The sequence below is a fragment of the Drosophila gunungcola genome, unplaced genomic scaffold, assembly GCF_025200985.1.
Source record: "Drosophila gunungcola strain Sukarami unplaced genomic scaffold, Dgunungcola_SK_2 000093F, whole genome shotgun sequence".
NCBI lineage: Eukaryota > Metazoa > Arthropoda > Insecta > Diptera > Drosophilidae > Drosophila > Drosophila gunungcola.
In genome coordinates this window covers 315,169-324,915 of record NW_026453255.1, presented here as the reverse complement: position 1 = coordinate 324,915, position 9,747 = coordinate 315,169, and the positions used below count along the sequence as shown (strand labels likewise).

Sequence of the window (9,747 nt, the reverse complement as noted above, 5' to 3'; positions counted from 1 at the left end):
CTTTTAAATCTCACAGTAATAAAACTAGTGACCTTTCATAATAGTGTGAGTTTGATCGCATTTTAAGCTTTTAGTTATTTTTTATTTGTTTATTTATTTATTATTTTTTTTTTTTGCGACCCAAGCCTACTTAGGAATTAAGTTGAAAACTTTTTTTGATGCGCAAGAATCTATCATTGTTCTAGGAAAGAACCTTCAAAAGTTATGAATTCGTCGGTGAATTTGGCACACAAAAATCCAATCCAATTTTGGCCAATTTGCCGAAAAAACAATGCAAGTCCACCGGGAATCGATAGTTGAGGTCGTTGGCTAAACAAAACCGCCTTCTAATGGCGGTCATTTTGATTTTTTTTAAGTTACAACAAAATAACGCACCATAAATGTTATTTATTTTGACAAATTTAAAAAAAAAATAAATCAAGTTTTGTTTTTCTATTCAATAGTTCAAATAAAATGAAAAAATCGGTTGGCGTTGCCGGCTTTATTTTCTACTTCATTTTTTGGTAAAAAGCAAAAATGTAAATAAAACGTTTTAACTTAATAAAATAACTACGAACCTAATTAATTAATAAAATTTAAAAACTATATGGTATCAAGCAAATATTTACAAAATGATTATGTGTTAAAATTACATTGGAAACATGGTGCGCATTTTGTGAAATTTCATTTCAAAAAAATCGAATTCGATTTAAAACGTACCCAACGGTGACGGGGGAATCCCCCGCTGATCCCTGGCTAATTTCCACTGATCCCACAACCGTTTGCTGGCCAGATGTCTGATTCCGCCCCCTGGAAACTTTTGGCAAACTCGAAATCATGACCAGAAGAATGGGCGCGCGGCTGAGACAGTTTTCATTGCCAGAGAGGAAGTAATTAAAACACAACTCAAAGGACATTTTAATTTAATCCCTTTGAGCTTGTCTCGCTGGCTGTCTCGTCGCCATCACAAACATGCGACGCCGCCAACTCCGAAGCCAAGTCTCAAGTCCGGGCCAGAAGCAGAACCAGCATCAGCATCAGCATCAGCATCAGCATAGGCATCAGAACCAGGACCTACCAGATCCTGGTTAGGAGCCACCATTCCGTTCCGTTTCGACCCAGTCAAGTCAAGCCAAAAAATGGCGCTGCTCTGGAGTCCGCAAGGCAACGCCGTTGCAACATTGATGTCGTTGCGGGTGTCCTTGTTCCCGATGGACACCGAGAAAAATGGTTATTAACTCAAAACTGTGGCATATTATCAGCAAAAGGATGTGTTCTATTTATGCTTAAATATAAACTGTCACATGCTGAAATTCTTGAGTTAGAGATTTCGGACATGAAGACAACCACAGACAAAATTCTAATATAAATCTGTCAAATTCTGTCATAAAAACAATTTCAATTTGCTTTCTATGTATTTTTTTTACAATCAAAAAAAGAAATCTTTAAATCTTTAACAATATGATTTCTCCTATTTCATAATTTTCCTTTTACAATAAACAATTTGAAGTTTTCTGTTGCTGTAAATAGTTTAAGAAACATTTATAAGTTTAAAAGTGAACTTTAACTGTCGTCGAAACCCCAGTGTAGGAGAAGGATAAATCATAACGTTTTGACCACCCTCCTCTGTTTTTTTTTTTTTTGACTACCCCCCTTTTCTCCACCTAAGCCTCTCCTGTTTCTCCTTCAAATGGCTGGCCATTCTCATTTGCCAAGACTTTCCTCCCTTATTTTGGTTGCATTTTATTTATGCCGACAGTTTATTAATGCCAGTCGAAGGCGTAGGCGGCGTGGGAGGCGTGGCCGGCGGTTGCCTGGTGCAGTGGATCCACCCACCGCCTTGTAATTGTATTTGCCTATATCTGTGCATGCGAAGTTGGCTCCAGGGCCGAACTTTTGATTTGAGGCGCCCACACATTTTTACTGTTGGCCTTCGTTCTCTAGGGATGCCAAAAATATATCGATATGTGGGTACCTAATTGATATAGTGAGCTACAAGCATTACATTATCATTAAAACTAAATAGTTTCATATCTTAAATATAACTATTATCTGAAAATTGGCTTACGTATAGCCAAAACTAAAAGGCATTTTTTAAAGCAATATTTTTTTGGGTTTTCTAAGGCAATGTTTAAATCAACAATTTAATTATAAGACTTAAATAATAGTAACATTAATATAAACCTTAACCCAACTTTAACGTATAAGTCCAGTTTATGGTCACTACATCTAACATTTTTCCAAATCCATTGTATCGATTTGATATTTACTCTATTATGCATATGCAATTATGCTTATTGCATATTGACTTTTTAATATAATGTAATTTTTTTTATCGATATATTATTAAATTTAGTGTGACCAACGCTGCATTTAGGAAACTTTATCGATATAATTTCAATATTACTGATATTTCTTTATTTAAAGACTGCATTGTTTGAATTTCGATATTAATTAGTCGATGTTTTCAATATTTGTTGTTTCTGTTTGCTGGCGGCATACGTCCCTGGTCCTCGCCTCGCCTCGCATCCATCCTCAGCCTCATCCTCATCCTCATCCTCACCATCCGCCTGGTGACCAGCACTGCTTCCGTCTCCGGTTCGAGTCTCCGGTTCAGCTTTGGACCGGAGTTTGGGCCCCGGTTCGCTTTGCTGCCGCTTGTTATGCTAATTAGTTTTCGACGTTGACGTTTGCCAGCAACGTTTGCCGCCGTCGTCGACACCAACGATGTCTTTAATTGGTTCTCATGTTGCAAGTCCACGATGCTTTGCATTTGGTGCTGCTGCTGCTGCAGCAGATATTGCTGCAGTTGCCGTTGCCGATGCCGATGACGTTGCAGTAGCAGTTGCAAGCAGCTGCTGCTGCCAGTTTGGCTTTCTTTCGTTTTGTGCGCCCTCTCCATTCTTTGGCACTTTGGCACTGGCAATTAGACTCCTTTTTTGCGAGGAGGAAATGGCTGTGGAGCTGCAAAAAAGGATGTCAAGTGGGCCAGGCGGCGATTTGTCGCTTCAGTTTGAAGTTTGAGGGGCAAAGGGATCGATTGCTGCATCATGTAGCTACAGCTTTGATAGCACTAAAAATGTCCCCTTTAATGAAAATACCTCAATTAAACTTGGTGCTAGCCATTACCTTAGGCAACATGCAAATTGCAATGTTTATTTAGAATTAGAATATAGAATATATTATAAATCCTTGTATTTTTACATAGTAACACTAGCAAATGCAGTTAAATATTTTTAATAGTTCTCTTTAAAACCATTAATTTATCAATATTTTATTTTATTTAGTGGACTTGAACACGAGTTGTATGTAAAAAAGTGTATTACCACTTAATCATTTTTAGCTCTAAATTATATTCAAAATGTTTGCCCATTTAAGATGCTGTATTTAAATTCTAAGGAAAGTAAAAATATAGATTGTTCTTAAATTAGCATAAAATGTACACTGCCTCCTCGCTTTCCAATCGAGGGGCCCCTTAATAATGTGATTCAAATTGCGTTTTATTTAAAGCCTTTAGTCCCACAGGCCTACGTTCCACTTTTCACTGCCCCACTGGCCACCTTAACCCTTTGTGGCCCACTGCTCTGGCGATTCCCTTAACTCTTGATTTGTGTACACATCCATCATTATCATTATCATTATCGGCCAGGGCAGGCCCGTTGTTAGTCCACAATTGCGTTTTGTTGTGCTAACCAAAACTGTCAACATTCAGCTGCCAGTTGATGGAGTAGCCGGGTTAGTGCAAACGTTATGATAATCACCCACGTGGTCGGTAGGGCGATGGATGGGTTGGGATGAGATGGGATGCGATGGCATGGGATGTTATGGGATGGAACAGGTGGAGGATGACGCCAGGACATGGACTTGGACATGAACAGGGGCAGACGACAGGTAATAAACAATTCCATTTACCGACAGCTGTCAGCAAATAATGAAAAATTGAATAAAGTGAGAAGAACCCGGACAAATCGAAGAATCCAATGCTCTGCGGTCCTGGATTTCAAATTCTAAAGTACATAAATACTTAAATTATCTAAAGACAATCATATACCTTTTTTTTCTTATTCGAGAAAACATTTAAAAAATTCGCGAATTCTTAAGATTTTATATTTGATATAAAAAATACATCTTATTTGATCTAAAAAACATCTTGTCAGAGACAACTTAAAAAAAAATTACCAATTACGTTTTATATTGCAACCAAGGTTAATTTAATCTAAAAACACAATAAAAGATTTTTAGATTTAATCAACCATTATTTATATTCATAGAGTTTAAATTTGTGCTTTAACAAAAAGGAAAACGTTGAACACTTTTATAGCGTTAATTAAGTAAAATGCACATAACACCGCCAGCAGATCGAATTTTCCTCGTTAGCTTAAAAGAAGAGGGTAAAATATTGTAAAATATTGCGCATACGCCGCATCGCACGTCGTTAAGAGTGCTGGTGTTCCATGGGGTCCAATGTTTCGCCGGTCAGATGGTTAGGGTGCCGTCCGCCCACAAACTGTCCAAATATGTTTGGTTTTTCAGCTGCTGGAGCTGGCAACTGGGGGCTGTGGGCTGTGGGCTGTGGGCTGTGACCCTGCAATCGCAATGTGACGATGCAATGATGAGCGAAAAATTAACATGCATGTAATTAGTGACAAGGGGACTGTGGACACGACTCGGCCTCCTCTGTTAGCACTTGATGAGCTTTATCCACACACGCTCGCACATGCAGCCGTATATATATCAATTATGTCGTTTATGTCCAAATGTCGAGAGTTCGCCCTCGCAGAAATTAATTTTCGGCTCCATTGCACGAACCCACCACGAATTTCAGAGACTCTTTTACTGAATAAAGTCCTTTGAATAGTATGAAGTATTAGAAAACTGTGAAAATATGCTCCCTAACTGGGCTTGAGCTAAAAACAAACATGTTTTGTGTTACAACTTTTACTTAAAAGCAGTTCAGTAAGTTCATTTTTTTTTTGATGATTACATATTTGGGGGTTTCTTCATAATTTGCATTACAAAACCGAAGAAAGCAATATGAGTTTATCAATTTATTTTTGTGACCTTTTTACTTGTTAAAAGGCTAGTAATGTTTAAATAACGTTACAAACAGAAGAATTTTAAATAACACGTAAATTAATGTTATTATAAATGTTATATTCCACAGAAGAAAATTCACACTTTGTTTTTATTTATAACGCAAAATGTCATGGGCTAGTAAAGTAACTCATTAATTTTTATTTCTACCAAGCTTTTATATTCATAGTTTATTATGTATAATCGTTTCTCTTGAACTAGCTCAAGAGATTATTATTTTTAGTTCAATTCTTTTTTTTGTGTTGCTTGGTGCAATTTGGTTTTAGTTTTTTTTTGTGTCTTCACTTATTTATAAATTTCCTATGTGTAAACCATAGTTGTTAGAGGAAGTCAAAGTGACAGTAGGTAAAAGCCTTTACCATATAGAAGAGTAACAAATAGGGTGTCCAAAAAAGAGCGGGTACAGGAACCGAAACAGGACCTCGAGCGGAAACGAAAAATGGATAAGGATGAGGATGAGGATGGGTAGGCGCCTGTCTCGTCAGCGTCACTTGTCACATTCACGTTGACTCTTTTGACACGTCGACAAATTGTCAACAACGTTGCCACCGAAGAAACCGAGGGAACCAACAAAAACTAAGAAAAATGATCCAAAAATGTCGGCCACACTGGAATGCCTCCTGAGGGCTGCATGTGATTGTGGGTGTGGATGTGGGTGTGTTTTGTGAGTGTGAGTGTGAGTGTGAGTGTGGGTGTGGGTGTGGGTCCTGATGGTCCTGGTGACTCTGATGATTCTGGTGTTCCTGATGTTCCTGTTGACTCCAGTGGGCTGGTGGTGCTGCTCTGGAACATCGGACTCCTCTATTAGCAGGCCGCTGGCATTTTCACGCTTTCGTTTTATGCGGCTCAGTGGATTTCTGTCGCACTTAACGGCATCAGTGGCAGTGACACTGGCCATGATGCTCCCTTTTCCCCATTTCCCCATTTTCGACCTCCCAATTTTCGCCACACCAGCGCCGACTTTCCACACATTTATCAACGCCTCGCACAGCAAAGTCCAGAGCAGGAACTCCGGTTATGGCCATGGTCAGTTCGCAGTTCTCAGGCCGCTCTCCAAGCATTTTGCTGAAAAATGCAATTCAGCACGATTTGCATTTTAGGAGCCCTATTCCTACTCCCTCACATCTGATTGGAGTGGAGCTGAAGTCCTTGCAACAGCCCGAACAGCGAGATCGTCTATAAAACGTATATTAAGTCCACAGTACAAATTAAACTGCTGATTTTTGAAACATAATGATAGTTGCTTGGGTTTTCGAAGAGCTCTAGTTATGCACCCAAATATACAAAACGACCCAATAAATTGTCAGTATAAGAAGACCATATTTTGTAGCTCATTGTTTTTAAATTTGAGGTAGTTTTAACAATTCTTTTAGTCATTTTTTGTTGCAAAATTATTATTATTATATTATTAGACAACATACTTTGAACGTTTATTTATTTTCTTATTTTAATTTATCAGTTATTAAAAAAACTATTTATTCCCCTAATTCAGATTCAAATTTTGAAAAATAAAGATTTTAATGAATTTATGAATGCCAAAAACGGCGTCGAAAACACAATATGTGTTTTATTTTCTTCCGATAATTTTTAAAAGCATTTAAGTAAACATAATACATTTATAAGAAATAAAAACTTTTTGTTGCTTTTTAAAATTATTGCATATAAAAAGAACTACATTTAGCTTTTATTTTGTGTGCGTATAAAAGTGTACATTTTTATTAAACCTAATTACTGCCCAGTTGATGAATTGATTTAACCTTTCTATTCCTTTATTCTAGACGAGGAAAAAGCCATTGGACTTTGAACATAACTCTTATTCTGCACCGATCGCTCCAGACAGTTGAAATTACGGGCATTTCCGGATGCTTTGGCAAATAATTAAGACTCCGTTTTAGACGGGAGCTACCATATTTATCCGTGGCGATTTCGTGCCGGCACATCAATCAAAGTAAATATGTGAGTGTGGGCTGGAGGCGGCAATTTCCATGCGAATGTGTTTCAAGTGCCTTTTTCAGTTATAAATTTCCACACACATCCTGGCGGCAGGACGGACGAAGGGCACGGAGGCACCGAATGCATTCCGCTCACGGCAATGGGGAAAGTGTCAAGTTAATGCCAGCAGCGATGGCAATAACAACAACTACAAGGACATACCACCCACCACCCCCCAGCCAGCAACTTTTTCTACCCCTTCACCTAATGACTGCGTTGACGGCGTCATTTGCCTGGCGAAAAGGTAAGAGGAATCACAAGCCAAAAATCACCGAAACCAAAAAGTCTCAACTGCGAAAATAACCTTTAAAGATATATTTAAATGAATATCATATGTGTTCCTTCAGGACTATTACATATTATAATCTTATCTCTTTTAATAAAATAGTTTAAGCTATAAACAATAAGTTTAATACAAATTTGGTTAGATAATGTGCATACATATTTTGCCAGATTTTTGGTACATTTTTTTTATATAGTATGCATTTTTTAAACCCCTATTGGAACATTTTTTTTTACGATATTTTTATAACTTCAACGGACGGAAAAGTCTTCGTCTGATTAATAGTAGTTTGATCAATATTAATGAAGCCACAGCAAGGGCTTGCAAATGAGAAACTAACAGCTTCAAAACAATGTGTTTAGTTAAGAATAAATGAAATACTTTAGTGATCTGCGGTATTGGAAATAGAAACCCTATCGGTTCTTAGTTTTTCTCAACCACTCAAGTCCAATAAACCCCGAATGCCAAGAACCCACACATCATTTAAGCACTTGAGGAAATGTGTGAGCGATTTGGGAAATAACAAGATGCAACTCCACCACACGAATGCTTTTGTGCCTCCCTTGATTGCAATGGCAATTCGCTCAGTGTAGACCAAGTTATAATGATGCCACTTGGCTGACTGCCGTTGATGTTCCTGCTGTTGTCGTTTAGCTTTGAAGCTGGGAAGCTGGGAAGTTGGGAAACTGTGAAGCTGGGAAACTGTGAAGCTGGTAAGGCGATGCCAACATTTTGGACGCTCTTTGGACTTCTGACTCTTCAGACAAGTCGACAAGATCCGAGCTGACAATGATATGTGCCCGGTTCTGCAAGGTGGTGGGCAAATCTGGTGGAGTGGAGCGGAAATATTGCTGACAGTTGTGGCATATTATCATACGGCAGTGTCCTTGCTTAGAAGCTTCAAGTCCTGGCTGCGAGTCCTTCCACATTAGCCGTCGCGTGCTCTGCAATCGCTCGACATTTGTCGCATGCCATGACAGATGCAGCGCCACAGTTTCCCAGTTCCACTGTTCAAGACCCAAGCCAAGTTCCACTTTAGAATTCAGGGCGGGATTTTCACCTTTTCATACGTTTTATTTAACCGCATAAATGTATATATTATTTTAAAAATAATTACATTGTTTCTCACATTCAAATAACCAAGAATCGTTAAAAAATATCAGTCCTTTTTAAATGCACCAACAAGCATTAATCAATATATTTATTAAAACAAACATATTATTGCCTAACAAAAAAGAAAAAGTAAAAAAAAAGTATAATAATTTTGAAGCTAGAAAGTTGATAGTTTAGACTTGAAAACTGTTTATAAAAATCAATTGAGGTGCTCAAAATGGTAAAAAAAAACAAAAATATCGATTTAGATTCGATTAGGCAAAAGATCTAAATAAATTATCAAATCTTTGAATATATATTCTTTTCAAATGTTGTGGAAATTGGAACCATAGTGGCCATAAAAAGATCCTTTAAAATATATGTATATTTATATAGCTTATATGCTTTAGCATTTGCTTATATATTTTACATTGCTTTGTATTGTATATTTTACAAGCGAATGTTATTATCTAGATTTTATACGAATTCATTAAAGTCAAATTAATCTAATTCTAAGCAGTAAAGCTAGAGAGCCCATTTTAAAAGATTTATTTAAAACCATTTAACACAACTCCTTCTAATTCTTGTGAATTTCTCTCCCATGGTGACGCATGGCACATAAAGTTGAAACAGGTTCGAGGAAATCTGCGGTCATAACTCTCCGCTCCATAAGCCAGTTGTTAGAACATAATTTTCTTGCATTTATCCCCTCTCCGAATGACGTCATTATGGGGGCGCATATGGCGCAAAAAGTGCGAGGTCGCAGGGGGTGGCAATGGGGCGGTGGCTATACAGCACAATACAGCACAGTACAGCATCCAAGGACCAAGGACGCATTAAAAGCCAATAACAACATCCGTGATGAGCATGAAATTAATTTACAGAAAGCACTTGATGGGCTTATTGACAGACGCGGGCATCGCACATTTATAGCTGGCCATGTTTGCTCTAAAACTGTTGTGCCAGACTGTGAAAAAGGGCGGGGGAGGGGCAGGGGTATACTATATACATATATATATATATATAGGGACATAGAGGGATGCAACAATAAACAGACGCACACTTATTAATTAAAAGCATACATTAAGGACGCACTCACCCACACAGACGCACACACATGGAATAGCGCTTTATGTGCGGCCAGAACATAAACCCCATAAAATCCCTATACTACCGCCATCTACGACAGTCCCTCACGTGCACTGAAAAAAAAATGGTGTCAGTTAAACTGAGAAGAAATATTATTATTTATTATTATTATTTATATATATAAATAATAATATTTATATTATTTTTTTCGATTCGAT

At 37.7% G+C, this 9,747-nt stretch overlaps 1 protein-coding gene across 5 annotated transcripts in view; it reads left to right on the top strand.

Moving 5' to 3' along the window:
* The first annotated feature begins 6,855 nt into the window (after positions 1-6,855).
* The window catches only part of LOC128265094 (uncharacterized), a 61,554-nt gene continuing 58,662 nt past the window's right edge, over positions 6,856-9,747 (top strand). For all 5 annotated transcript variants that reach the window (XM_053000911.1, XM_053000909.1, XM_053000910.1 and 2 more), the window contains exons 1-2: positions 6,856-7,029; positions 7,089-7,309. The gene's annotated coding sequence lies outside the window, so the exon portion shown is untranslated. The remainder of the gene's footprint in view (positions 7,030-7,088; positions 7,310-9,747) is intronic.